Raw genomic sequence first — 17,261 nt, 5'->3', positions numbered from 1 at the left:
TCTTTACTACAGATGGAAAAACCAAAAATATTGTTTATCCTAATGTATTGGCTTAGGAAAGAAAAATATTAAATAAAACAGATTTTTCGAACTTTCACAACAACAAAAATTATACTTCACCAGCACAACAAAAATCGAATGAAATGACTTAAGAAATTTTTTTTTTTGAAATAAAACAAATATTTTGAAATTTCACATTAAAATAGAAATGCTAGAAGTTTCCATTATAGTGTTGCATGGGTGTAGCAACGCACACCGGCCCCGCTAGTTATATAATATCAATTAAAGTGCTGTGCATCAAATTTTAAAATTTGTATCTAACTTAAATGCTAACATTCACCCTAATTACCATGGAAGTAGCAAAAAGGTGTTACACAACACCCTAAGATTTTCTAGAATTGAATATACATATGTACATATCGTCACCTGAAATGCAAAATAACGTAACACCACTTTTCGTAGGTTTACAGGAGAAGCAAAAAACCGTATAAAAAGAAAACCCCTTGAGATATTAAAACAAAATTTTCAAATCTGAATTAGCATGAACCCATAAGTATATTTAAAAAAAAAATAATGAAAAAATTAAGCAAATTTTATAGTAGGTGTCTTACGCTATTTTGAATTTTCATTTCTGAAACCAAATAACGTATGATCAATCTAAATTTGTTTAAAAAAAAAATTTGAATATTAACACTTTTTTTTAATTTTAAATAAAAACAGTTGCAAGTTTTTCATATTTCATGTCATTTTTATTACTAATATGTACATAAGTACTAGACAAAATTTAAATATTTCAAGCTAAAAAATGAGGATAATGTTTAATTATTATTTATTAAATAACTAATTATTCAAAATGTATATTTTCATAAAAGTCATAACAGTCTGCTGGAACTAAAGCTTCTAGGTCCTGCAGATGTTGCCATTTCATCTTAGTTATTGTTAAACTTTGCAAAAGAATAGGCTGCTGAATTCCTAGAAAAGCACTTGGATCATGGAGTCGCTAAACCGAACTCTGGCGGCTCCTTCTCTACCCATATACCGAGGGAGTTGTGGGTGGGAACAAGCCGTTGGAGAAAAGGGACAGTGTCTTCCAGGCCGAGATCGGAGCCATTAAGGTAGCAGTAGATTTACTACTCCGGAGTGTAGCCTCCTTCTGAGGAGTGACCATCGACTCAGATACAATGAGAGAATTCAGAGCTGATCGAAGACCTAACCTCGCTATCAATAGCATCGAGTGCCTTTGTGATAAGAATGATATGAGTGCCAGACCACAGCGGAATCGCAGGAAAGATGAGCTAGCAAGAAGAGGCACCCTAGAACCGTTATCGGTAGAATGGGAGCGGATCTGTGCTCCCGTTTCGTATTCTATTACTGCTGGGCCACAATTTTTACATACGCTGTTGAAAAAGTCTTTTGTCCCAAGATCGTTCGCTTGAGATCTAGTGATCTCTTTGCCCTCAGTAAGGCAGCCTTTCCCTAGTTTTGGGGCTTGTAACACGTCATTGCCCTATTGGTTTCCACGCAGTAAGGCTGGGAATCCTACCAGACGCCATCTGCAGAAGCTGTATGGAAGAAGATTTGGTGGAAACAACTCAACACTTCCTTCTTGGCGGTCTTGCGTTAGGGAGGTCAGAACTTAATCACTTGGGGACGCATACCTTCAGACATCCCACCGAACTGGCGGGAAGCGTTTTGTTAATTTATAAGTTCGACCACAGGAGTTCTTCTTTTCGATGGCCTCACAAAGGACTACATATATGTATATAGTAGTCCACTTTCGATCAACGATGTAGCCTAACCAAAGCACATTGAACTTAATCACTAAAAACATAAACAATAAATGAAGGCTAACTTCGATATAAAAAAACACTATATTTACTTACTTGAGTGATGATACGTTATTTTGTTTAACGAAATCAAGCACTTATGATACGTTTTTTTTTAATTTCTAATATAGCTTGGGTATTTTTGATCGCAGAAGCCTAAAATTTGCGACTCTTATGTAATATGACGTGGTGAATCGTAATCATCAAAAAACTCATTTTTGAATTTTTTGATGATACGTTATTTTGCATTTCAGGTGACAATATGTACCAAACGAGGTTTCAGACAAGACGACTCCCTATCGTGCGACTTCTTCAACCTGCTGCTGGAGAAAATAATTCGAGCTGAAGAACTTAATCGAGCAGGTACAATCTTTTATAAGAGTGTACAGCTGCTGGCGTATGCCGATGATATTAATATCGGCACTCTCAACACCCGCGCCGTTAGTTCTGCTTTCTCCAGACTGGACAAAGAAGCAAAGCAAATGAGTTTGGGAGTGAACGAGGGCAAGACGAAATATCACCTGTCATCAAACAAACAGTCGTCGCACTGTCGACGTGGCTTTCACGTCACTGTTGACAGTCATAACTTTGAAGTTGTAGATAATTTCGTCTATTTAAGAACCAGTATAAACACCACCAACAATGTCAACCTCGAAATCAAACGCAGAATAACTCTTGCCATCCGGTGATACTTCGGACTGAGTAGGCAACTGAGAAGTAAAGACCTCGCTCGACGAACATAAACCAAACTCTATAAGTCATTCATAATTCCCGCCCTGCCATATGGTGCAGAGGCTTGGACGATGACAACAACTGATGATTCGACGTTGCGAGTTTTCGAAAGAAAGATTCTGCGAAAGATTTATTGCTTTTTGCGCGTAGACCACGGCGAATATGGCATTCGATAGAATGATGAACTGTTTGAGATATATGATGACATTGACATAGCTCGGTGAATTAAAAAACAGCGGCTACGCTGGCTGGGTCATGTTGTCTGAATGGACGAAAATACTCCAGCTCTGAAAGTATTCCACGCAGTACCCGCCGGAAGCAGGGGAAGAGGAATACCTCCATTCATTGCATTGACCAGGTGGAGAAGAACCTGGCTTCGCTTGGAAAATCCAATTGGCGCCACGTAGCAAAAAGAAGAAACGACTTGCGCGCTGTTGTTATCTCGGCTATAATCGCGTAAGCGGTGTTTACGCCCGTAGAGAAGAAGAAGAAGAAATGCTATAAAGGAATTAAATTATACCTTTTACATTTATTTGTTATAATTGGGTATTTATAAATTGTAATAATTGCTCTGTTAAAAGTGCTTATCAGAATGATCTAATACATTTATTATTGGAATATCATATGATCCGTTGTTTATCACTTATTTTATTTATTTTATATTAAGAGAACCAGAAAAGAAATTCCCTGTTATTGCGAAATTCATTGTGTTTATAATCGTTTCTAATTCTTTATAGACTTCTGTAATAATTAATTCTTCAGTTATAGATTTAGGGTCTAAAGTTTCAAAAATTTTTTCAAATTGGAAATTCTGTGCTGATTGCTATTATCTTAAAGTTGGTTGAGTCTTGCCTTTATTTCTACAAGGTCATCGTGATTCGGTGTTCCTGTTTAATATTTAAAATTGGGCCTAAAAAGTTTATAGCACGTTTAGCACGGTGCTCGGTTGGTAAAAGTTGGTATTTAAGAAATTCTATTTTATTTATTAATATATCTTCTTGTTGAGATTGAGTTGTGCTATATATCATAACGCGCAAAAATTATAGAAAGATTTGCAACGTGGTAAAGGAAGAAAGAAAATCCGAATGATAATATTAAAAGGTAAATAAACCCTATTCCATATTAGTCGCATGATGTGCGACTCTCTGTTTCCTAACGCTGTCCATATGAATTATTTTCCCCTTCACTGTTAGAATCGTGTCCCCGCTATCTTCCGTCACTTTGTGTGTGGTATATTTTGTTGCGAGTTTATTTCTGCGGTCTGTTTTGCTGTAAATAATATCGTCTGGTTTATATCTTGACGTCGGGATAATTTGCGCGGTTGAAAAATGCGTCATCGGGTTTATAGCCTGCGTGAATAGTCCTATTGTATTGGAGGACGGCGTTAAAAATTTATTCACTCGGCGCGTTTTTGTTCTGAGCGGCTAAGCTTTGAACTAACTCGATTAGTGTAAACGTTCGACTTGAGCGTTCGTCGTTGAATGATGCACTGGGGTAGCTGAGTGCATTATTTGTAGTCGATTGTACACGGATTATACAACATTTGAGTTAAATATACTTTTGTTATCAGTCATGAGATAGATAACAATATTTAGAATACCTATCTATGCATTATTAATATGAAATACATCGATTTGAATGTACTTTCCTATTGGGAGTTTATTTGGCCGCCGTTCGTACTTGTATTGTAGACAAGTCCTACTGCTACTTTTCTACACATATTCTTAATGTTTCGCCAAAAATGAGTTAACAATATTTTTTGTGTGTTGTTTTTAAAATTTCTGTGTGCACGGTTATGAACATATCTGTGTGACCATTTCTTTTTGTTCATTTTCAGAGCTTTCATCTGTTAAAAGTTTTTGAGCTAATACAATGTTAAAATTTGGAAAATTAATGATAACTTTGTCTTTTAAATGGAAAATTATTTCTTTATCTGTATTCAACGCATTACTAATATTTGATTCTATTACATGTTTGAGTTTAATTAATAAATCCGCTGTATTTTTTAAAAATATTGTATGTCTGAATAATAGACCAGGAAAAGTTGTTTCAGTCAGAACCTCGTTTCTTTCATTATTTTGCAGTAAAATTATTGGATTCTTGAAAGAATTAAAAGATTGTTTAACTCTTTTTATAAATTCGTTTGGACGCGAAATATCATCTGTTACAATATTCTGGTTACCAGGTGTATAAACTAGTTTGGCACCATATTCTTCAATTAGATTTTTCCAGCGTTTTGCATTGGGATTTTTTTATGTAAATTGTTATTCCTAATTTTTGTAATGACCATACAATAGCTAGTAACTCATCGGTACTATCATCGTTCTGTTTGACTTAGTGTACGTGAAATAAATACGATTGGTTGACGATTTGGGGCCAGAACTGCACCAATAGCAAAGTTGCTTACATCTGTTGTCAAACTGAAAGGTTTCGAAAAATCTGGTTGAAATAGTTCGGTTTGTTCTTGCAATGTATTTTTTGATATTTCGAAAGCTGCTTCTGCTGTACAAGTGTCTTAGCACTTTGGTTCTTTGATATTAACCCTAATTTCCCTCAAATGAATGGTTAGTGATTTCGTAATTTTAGCAAAGTCTCTTACGAATCTTTCTATAATAGCTGGCAAGCCCTAGAAAAAATCGTAATCCTTTTAGGTTTTTAGGTTGTGGGTAGTTTTTTATGGCTTCAATTTTCTTAAGGTCAACTGTTATCCTATTATGTTTTACAATGTGCCGAAGGTATTTAACTGAATCCTGGAAAAATGTGACTTTTCATCAAAAATTTTCATTGACTGTTTTTTCTCGATCAGAATTTTTAATTAATATTTGATGAAAACCTGATTCTAAAACGATTGTGGAAAAAATATTTGCTTTTCCTAAGTTTTGTAAAGTAACATTAACTTCGGAAATGGGATATCTGTCAGTAATCGTATGTGCGTTAATATTCTGGACACTCAACAACCATCCGTCTTTTGGGTCTACCTTGATCATCGGTGCCCTTTTTTGGGACAGTCCATATAGGAGAATTATATGGGATTTTGCTTGGTTGGATTATACCGTCATTTAACAATTTTTCAATTTATTTCCTGACAAAGTCCTGATCAGACATGGGATATGGATAATGTTTTGTCCATGTCGGATCTTTTTTCTTGGAGAAGTCTTTGTTTTCCAAGAATCATATCGAATTCAATAAGTTGGCCAATTTCAAAAAAGGTCAAATGATACCCATAATTGTAAATATTTTCTTAATATGCTCTAAGCAAATGACTGAGAAACCATGCAAAGTTTTAGTTTTTAATGGTTTAATTTTCACTTGATATAATTTGTAATTCAATTTATTGGGATTGTTTGTATCCGCTAGCCCAAATTTTCGAACATTTGTTTTTAAATTGTTATTTAAGATGTCTAAATATATTTCTTTTTTCATATTATTATCAAAAATTCTTATTTCAACAACACCTTCGTTATCAATAGAACACTATACCATTACATTCAGCTTTCCAAATTTTACTATGAGAATAATGTTCTTGTTTTGAAGGGCTGTAAGCGGCTTTCTTCAAACTCTTTGAGATCCATTGTGGTAGTAAAGCAATATTTTTGTCTCATCACAAAACACTACATCATTCCAGTATTCAATTGGATGTGGAATGTGAGATAGAGAAAAGAAAGTCGTTTTTCAACGTCAATTTGCGATAGAAATGGTTTTTTTTTCTTGCAGTTCTTGAGTGATATTTGTATTTTAAAAGAACTTTTCGTACGGTTTCGTGGCCTACTTGCACAATATTGCGTTCCTTCAGCTAACATTCTAAGGCTTAACCTTTCCATCCTTGATGTAAGCTTTTTAGCCTGCCACTGGGTTGTTTAACTCTAACAGATTTTCTTTCTCTGCGCGATTTATAATAATGTACACTGTGCTAACTTTTAGAGAAAATATTTCAACCAATTATTTTACTGAATCCCCTTTATGAAAATTATAATATTTAAGGGTTTCACATAGTCTCATGAATGTGGTTGAGCTTTTTTGGCATAACGTTGCTCTCTATTAGGCTGGCAGATCACTTGTTTTTAAACGTGTTTGATTGCAGATATTTGCAAAGACATTAGCCAATGGGTTTGGATGTTCGCAAAGTTTAGAGATATACATATCTCGTTCTGCTGTCCTCTGTTTCCTTTTTTACCATATGCATATCTTTGTCTTAATGAATATTTTCATTATGCAAGTACCATGTTGCACCCGTGATTGTTCTAAGCATTTCAGATTGGAACCCTTGTATTATATCAATGTTGGTTGCATAGGTGACAAAATTTTTGAAACGGGCCACATTATTTTTGTTGGTCAAAAACTTTTAAAACAAACGTATAGTTTATTAGATTTAGAGTATATAAAAACACGTTTCAGCTGGTTTTGTGAAATTATAATTTTTTACGCAGATATTAACAATTTATTTTTTCAGCATTTACGAGAGAAAAACTAATTTTGTTGATACTTATTCGAGCTCGGTGTTCGGTTTGTTGTAACAATGATACAAAATAAGTTTAATTGACATATATTGCAGTTATATAATCCAACCGAATTATTTCGTTGAAATTATAAACAATTTTTTTAAACAAATAATTTTTTTTACAACTTCTCAATCGTTTTTAATTACGTTTCTTGCAAATAACTGTTACGTGTTCAATTGCGCGTCTTACAAATAAACAAAATTTTAGGGGACTCAATTTCGTGGAAAGTTATCAGCATTTTTCTGTGAACACAACAACAACAACAACAACATTGAAATCTGTTTTGTGTTGCAGCAAGTTGCTCAAATTGAATTTATTTTTGTATTGAGATCCGGCTCCATCGGAGAAATATATCACTTTTTTGATACTCGTTTGACCAAATTTGCTTTTCAAGTAGGCGATGACTTTCGTGTTAAATAAATGCACCGCGTTTGCATCATGGTGCAAATTTTCAGAAATCAAGACGTAGTTTTCATTTTTGACCGCGTTATTTTTTTTATAGTACACTACATAGGGATGTAAAGTTGCCTGAACATTAGCCCAATGTTGAGACTGCACGGCATCTTGTACTTGGCAAGTATAATTTTCGGAAAAATCAAGAGTCACAATAAATTCTCCTTCATTTACATTACGTTTCATTTCCTCAAAATAGGCTGCTTGCGATCTAGCTAAGAAATCATGCTTGGCAACGGCAGGCAAATCTTTGATCAGTTGCTGCAAAAATTCTTCCCTTGATGAAGGATTCAGTAGAAGTTCGCACCTGTAACCATAGAGAGAGGGTCAACAATAGTGATCATTGAGTTACTGTAAAAATTATTCTACATTATACATACCTGTCTGTACTTGTCCATTGTTGAAATTGAATTTGTGATACTCCATTTTGCTCAAGTAATATTTTCAACTTATTTTTGCAGCAACTGATCAAAGATTTGCCTGCCGTTGCCAAGCATGCAAGCCATTCGTAAATGCTGAAAAAATAAATTGTTAATATCTGCGTAAAAAATTATAATTTCACAAAACCAGCTGAAACGTGTTTTTATATACTCTAAATCTAATAAACTATACGTTTGTTTTAAAAGTTTTTGACCAACAAAAATAATGTGGCCCGTTTCAAAAATTTTGTCACATAGGTCGCACAGTTGAATGCCATACATCTAAATCGGTTTTATGATTGCATTATACAACAGGACTTTGTTGTCTAGTCTAAGTTTAGAATTTTTGTTTAAAAGCCAATTTAAATTGGCTGCTCTTAACTGCATGAAAGTTATTTTATTCGCTATTTGTTTTCGCCACGTGAGCCTCTGATCCAGGTGAATCCCAGGATAAGTTACTTCATTCGCTTGGGGTATTAGGACATTGTTTATTTTAACTGTCCCAGACGTTGTTGGCCTTAGGGAGAACGTAACATGCTTGCACTTTTGCTCATTAATATATGTATATTAGGGTGTCCGTTATTTACCAAATTGATTATTCTTGACGAGACGCCCCCTAAACTTTTAGTTATCCATCTAAAAAAAAATATCAGACCATAAAAAGTCCTTAATTTTCATAATAAACCTTGCCCCAAACACGATACATTTCCCATGGAAATTACATGGGATTTTTCCACTTTTTACGAATATTTTTTTTTTCTGGAACTTTCTCGTTTGTAGGAATAAAAAAGTCATATTCTTGTACAGAATTGAATGCTCTACAAAATACGTCTATGTAGACAATTTTTCGATATACTCACTCCTTTAAAAGTTATTCAAGGTTAAAGTTAACTTCTGTGTAATTTCTTGAAGTATCGAACTTTTACGGCAAATTGATTTTTTTTGTAAAATTCAATTGTTTATTCTAAAAAATATAATCTTTTGTTGGTCATAAATCCGGCTCTACTCTGATTCTTATCTAGAACGGAGTGAATGGCTTTACAGGTTTCAAAAAATCAAATCCGTTTTATTGTCTGGTTTTATTAAGTTCTACAAGATAAGATAAAAAATAAGAAAAATTTGCAAATCAAATCAAATTTAAACCATTTGAGTACATCAGATTTCCTTTATTAAACATTCCTTAGATACATTTGAATATTTTTTTTTTATACTCGCTTACAACTTGAATCACATATTGTTTTTCTTCTTCACTTCTTGCTAAAATATTAACATATTCTTCGGCTAATTTTACCGCCCTCTCCGCTGTATCATTAACAACCCGCAATTTTTTTACAATTTCCAAGCCCCTTACATATTCTGGATCCTCTAACCACTCAGTACAACTTAACTGCAAAAATCTAGTATCAATATTAAATCTTTCGAAAATTTTAAAGAATTTGAATTTATAAAATAATCAATATTTTTATTTGTAAACCATTTAAAATCTTCCACATTAAAGATGAAACGTTAGAAATCTTTTCGTCATTACTGACTTTTAAAGCCTTAACCATTTCTTTCTTGACGCTGAGAGATATATTTTTATCGAAAAATCATAAGGCCGCTGCTTCAGGATTTAAGTACCATAAATGGTTTCGAAATTTTTGAAGAACGGCATTAGACAAATCTTTATCTATCATTCTATAATTGTAAACAGATTTTATAAATTCAATATCTTGATTTGGTGCAGCTGCAGCTAAAGGTGCAGAGAACCAATAAGGGACGTATACAAAAACAATAAATAATGAAATCTCGAACAAACTTTTTTCATCTTCAGCGCTTAATTTAATACTGTTCCGAAAGATGTATATTTTTAAACTGTAAATGGCTTTCGCCATCCATCGAGCATGATGAAAAGCCCCCGGTTTGTAAAATTTCGTTTTTTGTGGAGTAAACACAAGATACCTACAAGGAAGGTATAATAAATCAGTCTCCATTTTACTTTCAAGAATCACAGCAGCTCCTTTTCTGCAGCCGAAATTCGAATTTGTGGTATCACAGCAGAGTGCTTTGACAGCCTTGTTCAATCCCCACTCGCAAATCGTGTTATATATTTCCTCAGCTTGTGTAAAACCATGTCCATCTGACAATGCAGGCACTCCGAGCAATTTTTCCTGCCCATTAAAACTAATTATAATAGGAAGTCGTTCAATGCGCTCTGAAGTCATACTATCAGGAATAAATTTCCCATCCATATGAATCACTCCGCTATCAACTACACTTTCATCAAACAGGATTTCAATATTTTCAGCCATTTTTTTCTAATTTTTTACCGTAACTCATGATAAGAACTTTTATTCAAGATTAGAACATGAGGATTCAATCCTAGAGCCGGTGCCAAAGCTGAAACAAGTCGAACCGATCCTCGATAAGAAATTTTACAGCTGTCAAAGGCAGCAACAACATCATCAGTGAAAATACTAATAGTTCCTCGGATATTTTTTGGCTCGTAATATCTTCCAGTTCCCTCAAACTCTGACACTGATGTTGACTGTGAGTTGCTCACAGTTTCTCCACTGGATTTCATGAAATTCGGAGTTCCTGACGAGCACAGTGCATCGATATCTAAGTAGAAGTAGAACGATGTGAGTGTCATGGTTTTACATTTTCTGAATACCTTACAATTGCTTCATATTTTGTTAACAATTCAGAATTTTATATTCTAACAAAAATCAAAATGGTGATTTAAAGAGAATAAAATAAAATTTTTAGCTTACCAGATGTCTGATCATTTCCACTTTTTAAAATAGGATCTGTCGTAAAAGTGTCAGCTTGAGTTACAACTTTGTTTTCATCACCAACTTGATTGTTATTTTTAGGTGATAAAAGAGCCTCAACTACAATTATATATTTAATCAAAAATTAATACATTAGAATAAATAACTTTAAAATAGTCAATTAATGAAACTAATTACTTAATTGTGATTCAAGTTACCAATTTCATTTGTTGTTTTATTAACTTTTGCAGCTGTGAGATGAAAAATACGTTGAGATCGTTGATCAATCAAAAATTGTTTCTTTTCCTCATCAATCAATTCAAAAACATTACCATGAGCTATATCAAATAATTGGTTGAGTTTACTGGAAAAAAATTTGGTTTCTTTAGGTCGGTTGGCGTGTTTTTGAGCATTCCTGTACTCTTTATGGAGTGTATTCAATTTTAATTTACAACGTGAAATAATTTGCGTTGGAATCTCCGCTATATTCCAAATCTCTCTAACTTCACTTATAACACTTGCAACGCTGTCATCGATTGATTCTTTGAGATTTTTTGAGTGATGATATAAGAGGTGCAAAACCTCTTTATTCGTTGGTAATTTTTTTTTATTGAGAGAACTGATTCTTTTTTCAATCATAAATATACTACTCCTCAGATTCATCGATTGATTGTCAGTCACTTTTAAAAATAAAGCAAATTACAATTGATAATGGTTAAAACACTGCTCAAATTTTTACTTTATTTCTATGGTTAATGTGAATGGAGGTATTAAGTTTTTATTTATGGAGTGCTCTCCAGGTACCACCCAATTCATTTGAAGGACAACTAAGCACAATTCTATGCTTAACTCAAGCTTATATATAAAAATAATATGTAAGCGAACTGACGAAAATAATAATGTTGTTATTGCATACGGGACAATGGTCTGACCAATGAACTGTATAATCGTATGATGTGCCAAGCTAAAACGCATCACCTGATAATTGTGCTTCTAGTTGTTTTTGTATACTGCACAATGGTCTGACCCAAACAACGTTAGAAATGCCGAAACGAAAATGAGTCACCTGATCATGGTGATGCCAGATAGGGCAGCGTGTACCTGGATAATGCTGATGCCAAATTGCACAGTATAACTCATATAAATTAAATGAACTTATTATTAATCGTTAACAACATGTGATTAATTACTCTTCATGTTTCAGAGTTTTTCTGCCGTAACATCAGAGAAATTATATTTTTTAGAATAATCAATTGAATTTTACAAAAAAAATCAATTTGCCGTAAAAGTTCGAAAATTCAAGAAATTACACAGAAGTTAACTTTAACCTTGAATAACTTTTAAAGGAGTGAGTATATCGAAAAATTGTCTAGACGTATTTTGTAGAGCATTCAATTCTGTACAAGAATATGACTTTTTTTATTCCTACAAACGAGAAAGTTCCAGAGAAAAAAAAATATTCGTAAAAAGTGGAAAAATCCCATGTAATTTCCATGGGAAATGTATCGTGTTTGGGGCAAGGTTTATTATGAAAATTAACTACTTTTTATGGTCTGATATTTTTTTTAGATGGAAAACTAAAAGTTTAGGGGGCGTCTCGTCAAAAATAATCAATTTGGTAAATAACGGACACCCTAATGTATACCCATACGCCAGTTGGATAGCCATTCTTCAATCAAAGTTAAGTGCTGCTCTAATAATATTGATGCTCTGATGGGGCATTTGTTACGGCTTCCTAGAGTTATGTCATCCGCAAAAGTGGATGTCAATACGTTAATAGCTGTTGGAATATCTGTTGTATATATTATGTACAGAGTTGGGCCTAGCATGCTACCCTGAGGTACACCAGCCATTATTACTCGTTGTTCTGATATGAAGTCTGTTACTTTAAATCTAAATTTCCTGTTACTTAAATATGACTCCAAAGTTGTATGCACTTCGTAGGGTAAAATGTTTTTGATTTTCCAATAAAGGCCTTCATGCCAGACTATATCGAACGCCTGAGCTACATCTAGAAAAACACTCAACACTCTCTGTGCTTTCCTGATTTCAATTGTAATTCTAGATATTTACTTGCTCTACAGTGCACGAAAACCGAATTGGTGCGTTGGTATTGTATTATTTTCGTGGAGGAAAGGAGTCATCCTTGATAGTAACACTTTTTCAAATATTTTAGAAATACAGAGTAAGAGACTTATTGGTCTATAGGAAGACGGCTGCGTTAGGTCTTTACCAGGTTTTTCTATCATGATGATCTGCGACTTTTCCCACGAAATTAGATAGTATCCGAAACCAAGAATTACATTAAAGAGCAAGGAGAGCACTTTTATAGCAATATTTGGTAATTAAATTATCATTTTTGGAGTAATATTATCGTATCCTGATGCCTTTTTCGGATTTAGCTCTTTTATGATTCTAGTAACTTCAGAAGTATAAATCCTAATAGACACAAGCGACCTGTTAGCGGTAGTGGGCAAGGCTGGCAACTTAAAGTTGTTCTTGGGCAAGTGGGTTGAAATACCTTTCTAGATGATTTACAAAGCAATTTGCTTTATCCTCAACACAGTTTCTTTACATAATTTTCAATGTTGTGTTCTTCCTCGCATTTAAGCGCTGCTGATATATTTTCTACACTTCAACCAGTTAGTTTTGTGTGATGTTAAACCAAACTCTATAAGTCACTCATAATTCTCGCCCTGCTATGTGGTGCAGAGGCCTGGACGATGACAACAACTGATGAGTCGACGTTGCGAGTTTTCGAGAGAAAAGTTTTGCGAAAGATTTATGGTCCTTTGCGCGTTGGCCACGGCGAATATCCCATTCGATGGAACTATGAGCTGTACGAGATATATGACGACATTGACATTGTTCAGCGAATTAAAAGACAGCGGCTACGCTACAGGAAAATGATCAGGTGATAAGTCTGGACATGTATCAGCTGTTATGAGCGATCTTTATATTTTTTAGACTACAGTAAAATCTATTAAGTCTGGTATTTTTTTCTATTACTGGGCCAGTATGTCGGCTTACTAGGAGATATTATATCCAGCTTATTGTGCTTATTCTTAATAGTGTAGTACAGCTGTTGTCCTTTCGGATTAATAAGACGTGAGCCCCAGTACGTGTGTTTTGCGTTGTAATCTCCACATGCTAGAAATCTTTGACCTAGTGTCCCAAAAAAGTCTTTAAATTCGCTATTTGTAATTTTAAAACAAGGTGGAGAATATATAGCCGTAAGGATAAAGTCACAACCCCGATGTTTTAGTGATATTGTTGTAGCTTGTAATGTGGTGTATCATGAGATTCTATAGCATAGTGGTTTAAACGATTTCTAATCAACACTGCCGTGCCACCATGCGCTTTTCCATCTGAATGATTTGTAACATAGAGTCTAAATTCCGGTATATTGAAATGATTTTTATTTGTTAGATGAGTTTCTGACATAAGCATTACATCTATATTCTTTTCAGACAGAAATCCGATAATCTCTAATTTATGCCCACCGTGAGCATTCCACATACAGATATTTAGTAAGCTCATTTTTTACTTAACAAATTCTGCAGAATTTGATTTTGTGATTTTATTAAATCTCGGATCATGTTTTGTATGCTAGCATAAATTGTGTCTTATATTGTGTACGATTTATAATCATAGTTTCAATACCTCTATTTGGAGGATTTTGCGGCAGTTTGCACAGTGTTGCCTTTCACCTCATTTGCATAGCTTCCTTGCATATTATTATCGTTAGAAGTTATAGGATTTGAACTTTTATCTGAGGTGGCTATAATTTCATTACGGGGTGCTTGTAACATTAGGTTACGACGTCTTTGAATGCCCTGCAACAACTTCGATTGCAAATTTTTATATACAGGACAACCCTTGTAGCTAGCAGTATGATTTCCTCTACAATTGTTAAATTTTTTATTTAATTCGTCTCTCCTAAGGGTGCATTTAGATGTGGGATGTAAATCACCACTTACCACACAAACACTGCGTAGAGTGCAATATGATTTGGCAAAAAAATATATCTTACAAAACGAAAATGGCAAAACAACGTGTTCCAAGTCAGCTAGTATATGTATATGTAAGAAATAAACGTTTGTTGATTTTTATACTAATGAATTGTTGTAAAATATATTTTCTTTTAGAAAATTTACTCGAATGTAATTGATTTCGGTAAGTTGCAAGAACATTTTCAGTTTTTTTTTAGCTAAAGTGGGTACAATTAAAAATTACCAAATCCACATCCCTGTGTTGTCGTCGTATAATCCTAAGCGAAATTTTTTTTAGGTACTGTTGTTTATTAGAATATACATATGTACAAAATTTTTGGTGTATAAATTAAAAGGCTGCGATAATTTTGTGGTTGGGTGTATGTCACGGGCTAAGTAAATAGTTGTCTAACTATTCAAAAAAAGTAAAGCTACATTCCTTTCTACAATAATTTAAACTTTTAAGTAGTCTTTGACCAAGAATCCATTGGGTAGCCTAACAACATCCGCTTGAAGGCATGCTAAAGTAAGAAGGCGAAACATTCTTTCCATAAGGCCGTGCACTGGGCTTGGGACCCGCCACGTAAAAAATTCCCCCAATGAATAGTCAAAAACAGCCTCGGATGTGAGACCCCCTTTTTGATGACGAGCATGGCAAACGAAATAAGGATTACGATTTAAGAGCATGCACCTGGAATGTCCGGTCTCTTAATTGGGAAGGTACCACTGCTCAGCTGGTTGATGTTTTTGTTAGAGTAAAGGCTGACATCACCGCCGTCCAAGAAATGCGATGGACGGAACAACGACTGAGGCGAATAGGTCCTTGTGGCATTTACTACACGAGCCATATAATGGAGCACAAGTTAGGTGTGGGATTCGTGGTGGGAGAGAGATTCCATCACCAAGTACGGTCACTCACTCCTGTGGCTGAACGTTTAGCCACAATCCGCCTCAAAGCGAAGTTCTTCAATATATCGCTGATTTGCGCCCACGCCCCCACGGAAGAGAAGGACGATGTGACCAAAGCAAGGAAAGTATTTTTGGCACAGAAAAATTCACCAAGTTACTTGGCTGTCTCTGGATCGAAAAGCCACCAACCAGATTGATTTTGTTGTGATAGACGGAAGACACCTCTCAAGCGTTTTAGATATTCGTACGTTCCGAGGTCCTAACATTGACTTTGAGCATTATCTTGTTGCAACCAAGATACGCACCTACACGTCACAACAGACCGCTGAAAGATATTCTTCTCGACATGGACTCCTGCTCTAGAAACACTCATCAGCAACTCAGTATAAGGGAGCTGCGGGACGGCATTTCCAGCTCTGTACGTACAGCTGCAACCGAAACCATTGGAACCGAAAAAAGAATAACACCAGGAGATGGTGAATCCAATTCACCAATCGATGACAGTGGAGCGGACGTTCCATTGATCGACCATGAAGTAGTTCGATTAGAAATTACTCGTCTGAAGAACAACAAAGCGGCTGGGGATTGCCGGTATTGCTATTGAAATACGGCAGCGAAGAACTCGATAGTATGAAGTACTACACGATGAGTTGTACGAGTTATACGATGACATTGACATAAATCAGCGAATTAAAACACAGCGGCTATTTTGTCCGTATGGATGAAAACACTCCAGCTCTAAAAGTATTCAATGCAGTACCTGCCGGCGGAAACAGAAGAAGAAAAAGACCTCCACTCTATTAGAGAAATCAGGTGGAGAAGGACCTGGCTGCACTTGGTATCTCGAACTGGCGCAAAATTGCGAAAAGAAGAGACGACTGGCAACAAGAGCAAAGGTATCCATTTTTGGATCCTGTAATCAGGAGCTACCTTGTGTTTTTATTTATTTGTGTTTTTGTTAGTCCAAATAGTGTTATGGTTTTTGCGCATAATCCAGACGAGTACCTTATTCAACTCCTTTGATGTTGGTTGTCTTGTCGTGGAAAAGGGGCTTAAGAAATAGTAAAGTGTGCGTTCCAAAGGAAACACACTCTACTATTACGAACTAAATGGGACACCTCATAATTCCCACAATCGTGATATGGATGAATAAACCCTAGGTTTTACGCCAGTCTCCTCATGTGGAAGTATAAAGATATCCGCACCAACATCCACCCTAAACCAAGGTGTTGAGGTGCCATTGCCGATCGCGAGCGGTCCCCTCCGATGTCCGGGCGAGGTTGGAAATATTAAATGCCTTCTCTACGCATACCGGCTCTCCGGACGAGTGACCAACTCTTTCCGCCTTACTCGTGGGACCAAACATGAACAAAACTAACTTAACAACAACAACAACGACTTTGACGGCAATAGCGACGATTAAAAGAGCTGATATGACATATAGGAGTCCAGCCAGGAGACGAGTAAGACTACTGCCGGACATACCAGCCAAAGCATGTCGGTAGATACAGCAGCGGAAAACGCCAATCTAAGAGGGGAAGCGTCCACCTCAAATGCTTCCATGAGCACCAACCAAGTGCTCACAGTAACAGACACAGACAGTCTCGTTGCGGACAACTGGGAGTATCCGATGAGCCTCCTGGATATTCTTCAACATCCTCTCAAATATCGGAACCCT

The 17,261-nt window shown here is 35.3% G+C and overlaps 2 long non-coding RNA genes across 5 annotated transcripts in view; both read right to left on the bottom strand.

Moving 5' to 3' along the window:
* LOC126764464 (uncharacterized) overlaps positions 1–17,261 on the bottom strand; it is a 96,940-nt gene that overhangs the window by 1,381 nt on the left and 78,298 nt on the right. The window lies entirely within an intron of this gene.
* Positions 10,276–10,792, bottom strand: LOC126764469 (uncharacterized). The gene is made up of 2 exons (XR_007668000.1): positions 10,683–10,792; positions 10,276–10,530 (listed from the first exon to the last, which is right to left on the bottom strand). It is a non-coding gene; the product is annotated as an uncharacterized LOC126764469 (long non-coding RNA).

This window comes from Bactrocera neohumeralis, unplaced genomic scaffold, assembly GCF_024586455.1.
Source record: "Bactrocera neohumeralis isolate Rockhampton unplaced genomic scaffold, APGP_CSIRO_Bneo_wtdbg2-racon-allhic-juicebox.fasta_v2 cluster09, whole genome shotgun sequence".
Taxonomy (NCBI): Eukaryota; Metazoa; Arthropoda; class Insecta; order Diptera; family Tephritidae; genus Bactrocera; species Bactrocera neohumeralis.
This window is presented reverse-complemented; position numbering and strand designations above follow the sequence as displayed.